The 11,470-nt window shown below is 39.6% G+C and overlaps 1 long non-coding RNA gene across 1 annotated transcript; it reads left to right on the forward strand.

Annotated features, from left to right (window-relative positions):
• Positions 1–7,148: 7,148 nt before the first annotated feature.
• On the forward strand, positions 7,149–9,566 carry LOC117548416. The gene is made up of 3 exons (XR_004569330.1): positions 7,149–7,234; positions 8,843–9,068; positions 9,485–9,566. It is a non-coding gene; the product is annotated as an uncharacterized LOC117548416 (long non-coding RNA).
• Positions 9,567–11,470: the final 1,904 nt, after the last annotated feature.

An 11,470-nucleotide genomic window follows, 5' to 3' on the forward strand; every position in this document is an offset into this window, starting at 1 on the left:
ACATCTTTGTTGACGAATCTACGATACGTAAAACACTGAACAAGAATGGAGTTCATGGGAGGACACCACGGAGGAAGCCACTGCTGTCCAGTGTCCAGAAAAACATTGCTGCACGTTTGAAGTTTGCAAAAGAGCACCTGGATGTTCCACAGCACTACTGGCAAAATATTCTGTGGACAGATGAAACCAAAGTTGAGTTGTTTGGAAGGAACACACAACGCTATGTGTGGAGAATCCAAAGGATTCACATACTTTTTCTTGCAACTGTAGATTATTATTCATAGTTTTGCTGAATAGTTTCATGTCCGCTTACCTTAGAAACGTAAAATGCGACGGCAGTGTGCAGATGGGGAGCATGTTAGCTTAGCTTGGTAGCTTCAGCTAGCTCTGGAACTTCCAGCTCGGTGGCAGCAGGTCCCGCCTCGGCTCCGCCTCTTTGCCCTTATAGAGAGGCGAAGTCCCTCCCCTTCCGAAAGCCTCCATGGGACCCCGGAAGCGGAAAATTATACATTGAAGTCAATGGAGAGAGAAAGGTTATCTTTTGATCCCGTTTGAATTGTGCCACGAATGACACATATGATGTTTGTCAATTTAAAAGAACATTTTGCAAGTCAAAAAAATAAAAATGTGTCGTAAAACTGTGAAGTTACACATTTTTTCGTGTGAAACCGCTCAGTGAACTACAGGTCTCTCGTCTCGCACAATACGCGTCACCAACATAAAGATGGCCGTCACGTTAGCACATTTCACCACATTCTTTCAGAATGAGAATAAAAGTATTTTACGAGGTGAAAATCACTACAAGTCTGGGCACGTTGAGAGCTGTACCTATATGAAAGGGGAGTTAGTCGGTTCTGTAAGAGCCAGCATGCGGGACCGGCTTTACAAGGTTTCGGTGAGTAATATGAGTCCAATGTGTAACGTTAATGTCAGCTAGCTAACATTAGCTAACAAGGTACACTAACGTGTTTTGTTTTAGCAACTAGTTTTCTCCTTAAGAACTTCGTGGTCTCTGTGTATGCTGTGGATAACATTAGTGTTCACAAGAACAAGGTACACTCCCGTGTTTTGTTTTAGTTGCTCTTCAGATTGAAGCGGCCAGTTTTATATCGACTATACTGTATGTGTGATCTCCTTTTTCTCGTTATGTCATTTGAGTTTATTTGCTGTGTGTCGATTCAAGGATTTTGGTTATCTAGTCACAGCTGTGTGTGACTCCCTCTGGTACACCGGTATGTGTTTTCCTAATGTAGAGAGCATTGATTAATTAATAAACTACACACTGAGTCTAGATCCTGACCAAATCCTTTTTTATTGTTGATCAAATGTTTTTCAAAAATGTATTCATACACATTTAGAAAAATACAATGTACAATCACAACCAATACAACACAAATTACAAAAAATACAGAAAAAACAAACAATAACAACAGACAAGAGGACAAAACTATGGAAAAATAAACCCTCCCACCCCCAGATCCGGACCATCCTTGTATTATTGCTCATTCAATCTATTATAGCATGCTAACAAATGGTACTTACTTTATTTTTACAGATCTGCATGGGAGACGATGGCGCGATGCAGAGCGCTGTCTGTGATTGTGCACAGGAGATGTACAAATGCAGCCACGCTGCAGCATTGGCAATATTTGCCATGTGGCAGATCAGCTCCACAGATGTTGAGTGCCAGTGGAGGAAGCCTGGCACTTCCAAAGTAGTCCAGCCGGTGTCTCAACTTTACCAACAGCGAGAGGAGACATACAACCCACTGGCCAGAGACATCGCCAACTGTCAACTGGGGGGTTGTAAACGAGGCCGAAGGGGTGAAGGCTTTTGTGGAGGCCTATCAAGTGACAGTGTTCGAATCGAGTCTGGTCTCTTTGTGAGTGAGTCGGGTGTTCTGGGAGCATCACCCTTGTGCAGCCATCTGCCCTGCTGGAGGTGAAGTGTCCACACAGCCAGAGGAACATGACCATCACGGAGGCAGTCCAGTTACCATCCTTCTGTCTCCGTGAGGAGGGTGGGTCATATATTCTCAAGGAGAATCACCCATACTGGCATCAGGTCCAAGGGCAGCTGCACATCACAGACCGGAGTCTCTGCTACTTTGTTGTGTGGACCACGAAGGAGGCGATCATCATCCCCATCCCCAAAGACCCTGCATGGCATGGAAATCTCCTCCTCCTGGAACAATTCTACACCCAGCATATGCTCCCTGTGTTGGCCAGTAGAGAGGAGGACATTTAAATAAACATACTCTTAACACCCTCGGACTCTGCGTTGTGTTTCGTATGTGTGATGGGGTGTTATGCAGAGGGGAGGAAAACAGGACACAGCAGATTGGGATTGTGGTGTAGATGCTGAGCAGTTATTTAATTGTTGCATGTAATTATTATTATACTGCGTGCTTCCTAGTTATTCCATCTTTTGCTGTAACATGGATCTGTATGTAACTCTATATTTACTTGTTATCTACCACACTTCCTTCTACATCATACACCATCATTATACATGATGGTGTATATAGGATATATATATTTGTATACATATCTGTAAATTGTATAATTTTATTTAAACGTCTTTTTGATCTCTCAAACTGAGTAAGATTGACAATGAAGTTGACTTTGAAAAATATATATATTCTTTATGAAAATAGTTGACTGTTGTCAAATGAATCCAAATGAATCCAAATGAAACGTTGGACTGAACTACAACTACGCCTTTAAATCTCTACGGACTGTTTTTCAGTGGGATGGCAAGTTCCTATCTTTAAACATTTATTAGTTTTTTCTCAGAACAGATTTGATTTTCTGAAGTTAATTTAACTTTGCCGACCATGTAAGGTCATCATTAAAAGGTACAATCAATTTGTTTAGGGTTGACTAAAATAATGAAAAACATTCATTTGGATAATTTACTGACAGAATAATAAACTCAATGATGCTCTACTCACCTGTTCCCTTTTTATAAAGTGAAACAGTTGAAACGATAGATTTTAGTAAACTTAAAAACAACCTTCTCCAAAAGCTATCAAGGAATATACCGAATACTTGTTTTAGAACTTTATTACATATTTTTATATAAATAGTTTGAATGATCCATAATTGACAGAAGCTTGTGTTTACACTGACCTGTTACTCATATATTAATGTCTTTGTAACTTCAGTAAACCACTACCTCACTAATTTCTTTCATTCATCACGGTTCAGTAAACTAAGTGATACATGAACCAGTTTAATCATTATAATAACGTAGGATTGCAACTCTTTGAAAATGTATGTGGCTCTTAAAAGAGCTGTTGTGTTTGGGTGTGCTGGTCTCAGGTCAGTCTAAGCCCTCTCTCCGCGGATGCGGCGGGCCAGCTGGATGTCCTTGGGCATGATGGGGACCCTCTTTGCTTGGTTCATCTTACTGGGGGGCAGCTACATGGATGTCGGTGCAGTCCACAATCATTGCGCAGTTGAAGGCAGAATGAATTTATTATTGACTCCGAATGAAGCACAACTTCATGTCATACAATACAATGACTTTATTTGTAATTGTGTAAAAAAATATGAGCATTGATTAGCAAGCAGGACCTGCAGGAACAGAGAATGGTGATGGAGCTGGGAAGAGAGAAGAATAAAGAAAACAGATCAACTTTATTATCGGATATTAAAAATTCAATTTCAAAACAAGTTGCCGCTCCTACAGTTTTCTAGTATGTAAAGATGATTTCACATGACCTATGCAAAATATCACACTCAATACATGTGTGTCTCTGGGGGGTGCATTGTGCCTTTGATGTATATAAATAATATACCATAACCAAATACTATTACGTACAGTGGAAATCAGGTTGCCAGAGCAGGTCAGTCCAGTGTGCATGTTCCTCAACGTCTCAGCAGTTACAGGTGAGGTAAAGAAAATAAAAGAGAAAAAGGTCAGTAACAACACTTTAAAGTAACAACACTTTGAATAATTATCTCTTCTAACAATTTTCTCTCAATAAGCACACAACGACTGTCTTTCCAACAAACAGATTGTCATCACAATGAAACACGTCCAGAAGAATGTCATGCAAAGCTCCATGCCTGCCTTCGACTCTCCCTGAACTGCTTCCTTAGCACCCGGTGGAGGGCGCAGTAGGCTACTCTTCAAAAGTTTCACGAAATACTTACCATCATGTTTGGTTACTGTTTAACATTTTGGTTTACTTCATGTAATAAAATAATAACTTCATGGTAAGGCTACTAAAAATGACAAGGCTAAGTAATGTAATGCTAACTAACGTGCTCGCTACTCGTCGCTACTAGCTAGGTAGCTAACTTGACTATGTTCCATGCACAACATGTATATTACCTATGATATTACCTGATATGTCTGATCCAGCGACTCCTGGTCCTTTCATCAGACGGGAATCGATAGAAGGAGCAAGTGGTATGTTCACTTTTATGACTACAACCTGGTACAAAGCACACAGGTATCTTGTAAAAGTGAATTTATTTTTAGCGATCTATAATTTATTGGAGGGAATAAATCAGTTATGAGATCTTCTTCTTCTTCGCTTTAATTACGAGTCTTATTATAAATCACCGAGCATGCCTGTGACATCACTTACGCGACCCAGAATGGGATTTGGGATTTGTAGTCTTTGTAGTAGCGTATTTTTCATAGTCTTATATTTCAGCAGTTTTACGACAAAATGTGACTTTTTTGACATGGAAATGATTGTTTAAGATTGACAAACATCATATGTGTAGTTCGTGGCACAATTCAAACGGGATCAAAAGATACGTGTTCTCTCTCCATTGAATTCAATGTAAATTTTTCGCTTCCGGGGTCCCATGGTCCGGAAGTAGATGGGCGTGACTTCGCCTCTCCATTTGGAGCAGGCGGAAGTTGAACTCTGACGTCACTGTCGAGCCGTTAGTGGCCGACTCCGCCTACTAAGGGCTTCTCGGCAACTCTACAGAATCCTATGGGTGACGTCACGGACCCTACGTCCATTTATATATACAGTCTATGGTTTCTCCAAAATTACATACCCCACCTTTAATATAAGTAGGCTACTGCAATTTACCTTGTGAATCCATTTCTGTCTCTGGTCATCGACGGGCAAATAAGAGTCAGAACTGGATGAAACTACTGTTTAAATACTCTGTGTTTATTATAATAAATGTATTAATAAATCGAGCATAAACAGCCAATGAAACACAATAAACATATTTTCCCAAACTGAACACTAACAGCCAATCAAAAAAGCCTATTCAAAATACCAACGTTTCAAGCCACTGATGAACTCAAACCTTACAGTCTATAATTCATACAAAAATAAACTAATGTTGATAATTATTTTCATCAAAGCAAGTATTGAAATCAAAATGCAACAATTTCTTGCGTTTTCATGTAGGAGGAGTTATTACGGAGTTCTATTAACTTTTTGGCGAAAAAGTGTATTTTACAAGATGCTTTTGAATGCATCTTAATGTTACCTCCCTTTAACGTTAGCCCCGTCGTTCATTTCTCTCATTGCATGAACAAGGTAAGGAGTTTAGCATGGCAACCTCCACTGGCGCTGAGTTCTCTATCATTAATTTAATAATGTGTAGAGTTTATTTTGGCGCTATTGTCATGTTTAAAGCATTATCAAAGCTTAGTATTATACTACTGCCGTATTGTTTATGCATTTTAACTTCTATCATAATGTGCAGGCCCTGACCCACAGCTTAGCGCTGCGTTGATTTGAAGCATCAGTGCTAGCCCTGAGATTTGAATGGGAGTTGATGAAAACGGCTCCTAGCTAAACCTAAAACTGACCCAGAGGCGCGGGAAGATATTTTGAGTGGGGGTGCTGAGGTGCTGGACTCCAGTGAACACTATTACGCACAAAAGCGCGAGCACCATGGGCGCTACAGTGGAATGTTCTACTGCATCACTCGGACTCCCCACACGCAAACACACAGTACACCCGGGACTGTTACAATGAAGGCTCGGTAATCAGCTCACGGCATATAGGCAGGGGTAAAGTGCTATTTTTTACGAGTGGGGAGCGGACCTCACCTCCTCTTGGGGGGTCCGGGGGATTGCTCCCCCGGGAAGATTTTTTTTTAAATATTGAAGTTAAAAGCATCAATCTGGTGCACTTTGAGAGCAACATTAAGAGATCTATGGATACATCTCTCAACATCCATATGAAACACAACTGTAATCAGATGTTCTTTTTCTTTATGGATATTTTACAAATCACTCCCCTTTCAAACTATTCTTGTTTTACTGCCATATATAGTATTTCATAACTGTTTTTTCTTTATTCTCTTATTTTTTTTATAACGATAATGATCATATGAAGGTGTGCCGCGGAAATAATATTTTGAATAATTTGTGACCAAACCGTTTGAGACCCACTGAGATAACTTAGACTAAAGTTAACTATCTAAACCCTCAGATAGTCCTTTAGCTCACCTGAGCCTCTCAGTCTGAGAGGAGAGGACTCTCCTCCAGATTGTTGTGGAACAAACAGCTCCTTATGTCCGTTAGTGCAGCTAGCTAACCAGATGCTAACAACACGGCCCCTGCTGGCACCGGTCCCCCTCTCTCTCTCTCCCTCTCTCACACACACTAAATGGCTATTTCCACACACAAACACAGAGCCGAGCTTGAATGACACAAGCACACGTTTATTTCCATGCAACTCTCTGATTGGTCCGATGTCTTGCCTCTGTTGCATTCACTGAACACGGGAAATTACGGTCCTGCCGTCCTCTCTAGTGTCATGATGAGGTTCACGTAAAGCACAGTTAATGTATTATATTATTGAAGTAGAATTGTCCGGGGCTACAGAAAAAACATTTGGGGCAGGCCAAAATATTATTTTATCAACAATGTGGAATTTATTGGCTACATATTACACAGATTATGCACAGCGGGAGCAGCAATAACCGTCAAATAATAATTCAGACAGGATAGCTCCGCACCGCCTGCCGCTAGGGGGTGCTGCAGCGCCCGAAGCACCCCCTTTCCCGCGCCCATGACACTGAACTGTCAGCACTTTTATTTTGACGCACATGTTTAGAGTTCAGTACTCAGTGTGTGATCTGTATTGATTAAGTTGAAGTGTAAATGTATTGTGTACTTTATGTGTTATTAAATATATTATGTTTTTGCACAGAAAATGGATTCCCCAAGCAAGTTTCCAGGCTTAAATGATGATGAGGAGGTGGAGGCCCTTCGGAGAGAGGGACAATTGTTTATTGTAAGTATAACACTTCCATGTGAAATGACTGATGTAAATATTGTAATATGTTATTGTGACATGTCACTATTGTTTATAGGCCCACTTTAACCTATGTGCAAGTGGGACAGACTATATGTATATTTTTAAGCAGAGACCCTCAACCTGGGACAATTATTTAAGATAAAACATCTGTGTTATTGTACCTGGTAAAAGTGTTTTGCATTATTCCTTACAGCAATGAATTGATAAATACATTACTTAATTTATACCTGGGCCACGACAGGCTGCCAAATTGATACAATTCAAACCTTTTGCTCACATTTCCACAGGGTGTCCGCGGGGTCTTAAAAAGTATTAAAAGTTGATAAATCAATTTAGCGAAAATTAAGGCTATTAAAAAGTATTAAACAGCATTTTCCAAGGTATTAAGAAGGTCCACAGCAACGACAACATGAAACACCCTTTAATTTACTGAAACAACATGTCGGGAAACCCCCTCAAGGTGGCCCCATGCATAGCGTGCCATAAAATGCTGCTTCTGCTCCCCCTCTGTGTGTGGGGGGGGGGGTGTTTATCTGCTGGTGGACTACCTGAGAGATATACAGCAGGAGAACACGCCGTCCACCGCGGAGAATAAACAGAAGGGCAACCATGACAACCATGCTCCGGGGTCTTCTTCGCTGCTTTTGGTGTATTTTGTGGCGGCAGCAGCGCCACTTACAGGCCTGGCATATGTACTACAGCGTTTCCAGCGTTTCCAGCATTTCCAGCGGTCTAGTGTGAACGGACACGTTAATGAATCGAATGCGTGTGAACGGAAGACTTTTTTGCGTATGCGTTTTACTGTATGCGTCCTCGTGGGGCCGGGGTCTAAGCCAAACTATTTCCGGTCACAGAGATCTGCTATTTTAAAGTAAGGTCAACACATATCGACCCTAAATATAGTCTATATTAAGAACGAGAAAAGTGTTAACATATATATCGTTTTTTGTAAACATGACAAATGTGTGAGGGTGATGACGTCAGAGCATCGTCCTATGTGCCGGGCTTAGCCCCGGACAGCCCCAGCCCAATTTAACCCCTGGGTATTTGTGAGGGAGCTCCTATATGGCATTACCCCGCTGAAGCTCACCAAAGTTTAATATATTTCATAGTTCAAAGTTTTGTCAATTGTTTTGTTTATTGGTCAAATACTGGTTTCTAATGGTTTCTGAGGAGTTTTACTGGAATGAAAGAGCACAGAGTACAGAAGCAACAAAGCAGCATAAACCTGACCTTCAAAGAGAGGTTGAAGTTCATGTGGAGAGGAGGCTTCAGTAGTCTGTCTGCACTCTGTTTAGTTGTGCTATCTTACAATCAATATAGTAAATGTGAGGTAAAGTGTGTCGCCAATGTAACCGGTTAGAACTCGAAGTTGCGATGAGGTCTTAAAATGTATGGAAAGGGTCTTAAAAGGTATTAAATTTGACTTCAGGATTCCTGCATATACCCTGTTCCAGAACTTGAGTTTGAAGTGCTGTATCTGCAATAAATGCAGCATGTGCATTATCCCAAGATTCATTAAGCTAAATGCTTGTTCGTGTTGTTTTATGATTTAGATGTACATTTGTTGTTTTTCATTTGCAGTATTCAATCCTGGATGAAGCCCTGCCGCGCCGGGACCTCTACTCCTGCGGCGTCCGGGTCTTCTGGCGCTGCTTGGACTTCCTGGTGCGACAGGTGAGGCTGCGGCGTGTTTTCCAACAGAAGGCCGCCAGAGAAAAGGAGGTTAATAAAGTCCTCAATAGGAAGCTGGAGGAGGCCCTGCGGCTCATTGAGGTGCTGCAGGCCACGGGGTCCTTTGAACAGGATGGTAAGTATTTGTTGTTCAAGTCTCAAATGTTTGATTGTGATTATATTGTTATGTTCAACTATGTAGTGTCACATTGACTGTTGTTTTGGCTGGACTATCCCAATTGTCTTTTAGTCTTCAAAAATGAACATGTTATTTAATTAAAGCAGTCCTCAATATATGACTCCAAGGTATCTTATGTTAGAAGTACAGACAAATAATGAATAATTAGGATAAGGAATTCACATTATAGACTAAACTGTTTTTCTAACAACTTGGTCAAACATTTGAGCCCAGTGAGTTTGTAAGAGAAGGTTAATAAAGATTGTGTCAAAACATTCTTGTTTTTGATTGCATAATCATAAAATGAGTCTTGAGAAGAAAGGCCTTTGTCACTACTTATGTGTTATTGTTTTTATTTGTCTACATGTGTGCAGAGCAAACACAGACGTCCACGCAGATGGAGGAGATGGAATAGTTTTTTTTTTTTAAATAGTTCAATATTGTTTGTTACTTGTTCATTTTTTAATAAAAGTTGTTATGTTCATTTATTTCATGTGGTTGTTGGTTTACTGTTCGCGGTTCATTTTCAGGGTATGTGTGTAGTTATAATTAAGAAAGTTAAGAGAGGGGGGGTGTAGGCAGGGTGCTGTGTATTAGCTGTTGTCAATAATACCTTATTCTTTTAATAATGTTGGCAAACATCAATTAATTGCTATAGAAAGCATGATACTGTTTTTCCAGAAATCCTCTGCCACACATTTGGCATTTCATTTCCCTGTATCTTGAAGAATATCAACAATTAGTGCTGGCTGTTAGTCAGACTGTTGCACAGTAATCATATGCAAACTATCATTAGTAATAATAATTATACATAATTAGTGCATATGGCACCACAGAGAGAACACATTCACATATTTTCAGTGATATTTTTATCATCAGAAAACGTTTAATCACTTAAATATCAACTTAATAGCATTGTTCAGGAAGAACATTATTAATGATACTATACAACTTTAGGTTTTAGAAATATATACGATGAGGTTTTAGAAATATATACAATGATGATCAAAAATATGTAATTTGCATTATCTTCTCATTACTGTGTTTTAGAGAAGTGTGTGCATAGAGAAAGGTTACATCTATAACATGCAATTAAATAAATGCATTTTTATGTAAATTAAAAATAACTAGTTTTGTACACACAATTGTATACCCCAGATCTGGAAATGTGAGCAAAAGGTTTGAATTGTATCAATATGGCCGCCTGTTTAGGCCCAGGTATTAATTAAGTAATGTATTAATTAATGAATTGCTGTAAGGAATAATGCAAAGCACTTTTACCAGGTACAATTACTCAATACACATGTTTTTTCTTAAATAATTGTCCCTGGATGAATGTATCTGCTTAAAAATATACATATAATCTGTCCCACTTGCACATAGGTTAAATTGGGCAGATAAACATGTCACAATAACTAAATTACAATATTTGCATCAGTCATTTCACATCATGGGAAATGTTATATTTACAATTAGTAATTGTCCCTCTCGCCGAAGGTCCTGCACCTCCTCATCATTAATGGTGGGGAACTTAGTGAACAAATCAATTTTTCTGTGGAAAAATACAATACATTAAATACTTCAACTTAATCAATCACACACACCGAGCACTGAACTCATTAAACATGTAGCAGCCCTTGGCAACACAACAAAGCCGAGTCTCAAGTGCGGATGCAATTTCTTTGATTTTCCTTCTTGAATCTTAGAGCATTGAGCATTGTGAACAAATAAATAATGCGTATTTCTTATTACAACAAGTTATTTAGAAGTATACTTGACAATTCAACAAATTCACTTAAACCCTAATACAATAATAATAGAGAGGCAAAGTCCCGCCCATCTACTTCCAACCCATGGGACCTGGCGAAGTCCCTCCCCTTCCGGTGGACCTCCATGGGACCTTATTTCGGAAAAATGATGTATTGAAGTCAATGGAGAGAGAAAGATTATCTTTCGATCCCGTTTGAATTGTGCCACGAATTACACATATGATGAAAAATAGTCCGTTACTGTTTGCACTAACGTACCAACGGCACTGAACATAACAAAAGAACATATTACATATATTACCTATGGCGCGAAAATGTCGTATATATACATATTTATTACATGGCTTAGTTGAATACTCGATTGTGATTGCTGCACATTATCCCTTACTTAATAAATACTTTTTATACGGGAGTATTGTGTATAGAAAGTATTGAGTTATATTTCTCGCACTACCTAACATCCATGAAGGCAACATGACAGAGGGAGGCCTGTCACTCAGGAAGCCAAACTACTCTTTGCTAAGCCCCGCCCCCCAAGCAACATCAGGGCCAAAAGTCTGAAAGCGAAAAAAAAAGATCTGAAAGCGAAAA

The sequence above is a fragment of the Gymnodraco acuticeps genome, unplaced genomic scaffold, assembly GCF_902827175.1.
Source record: "Gymnodraco acuticeps unplaced genomic scaffold, fGymAcu1.1, whole genome shotgun sequence".
NCBI classification, from domain to species: domain Eukaryota; kingdom Metazoa; phylum Chordata; class Actinopteri; order Perciformes; family Bathydraconidae; genus Gymnodraco; species Gymnodraco acuticeps.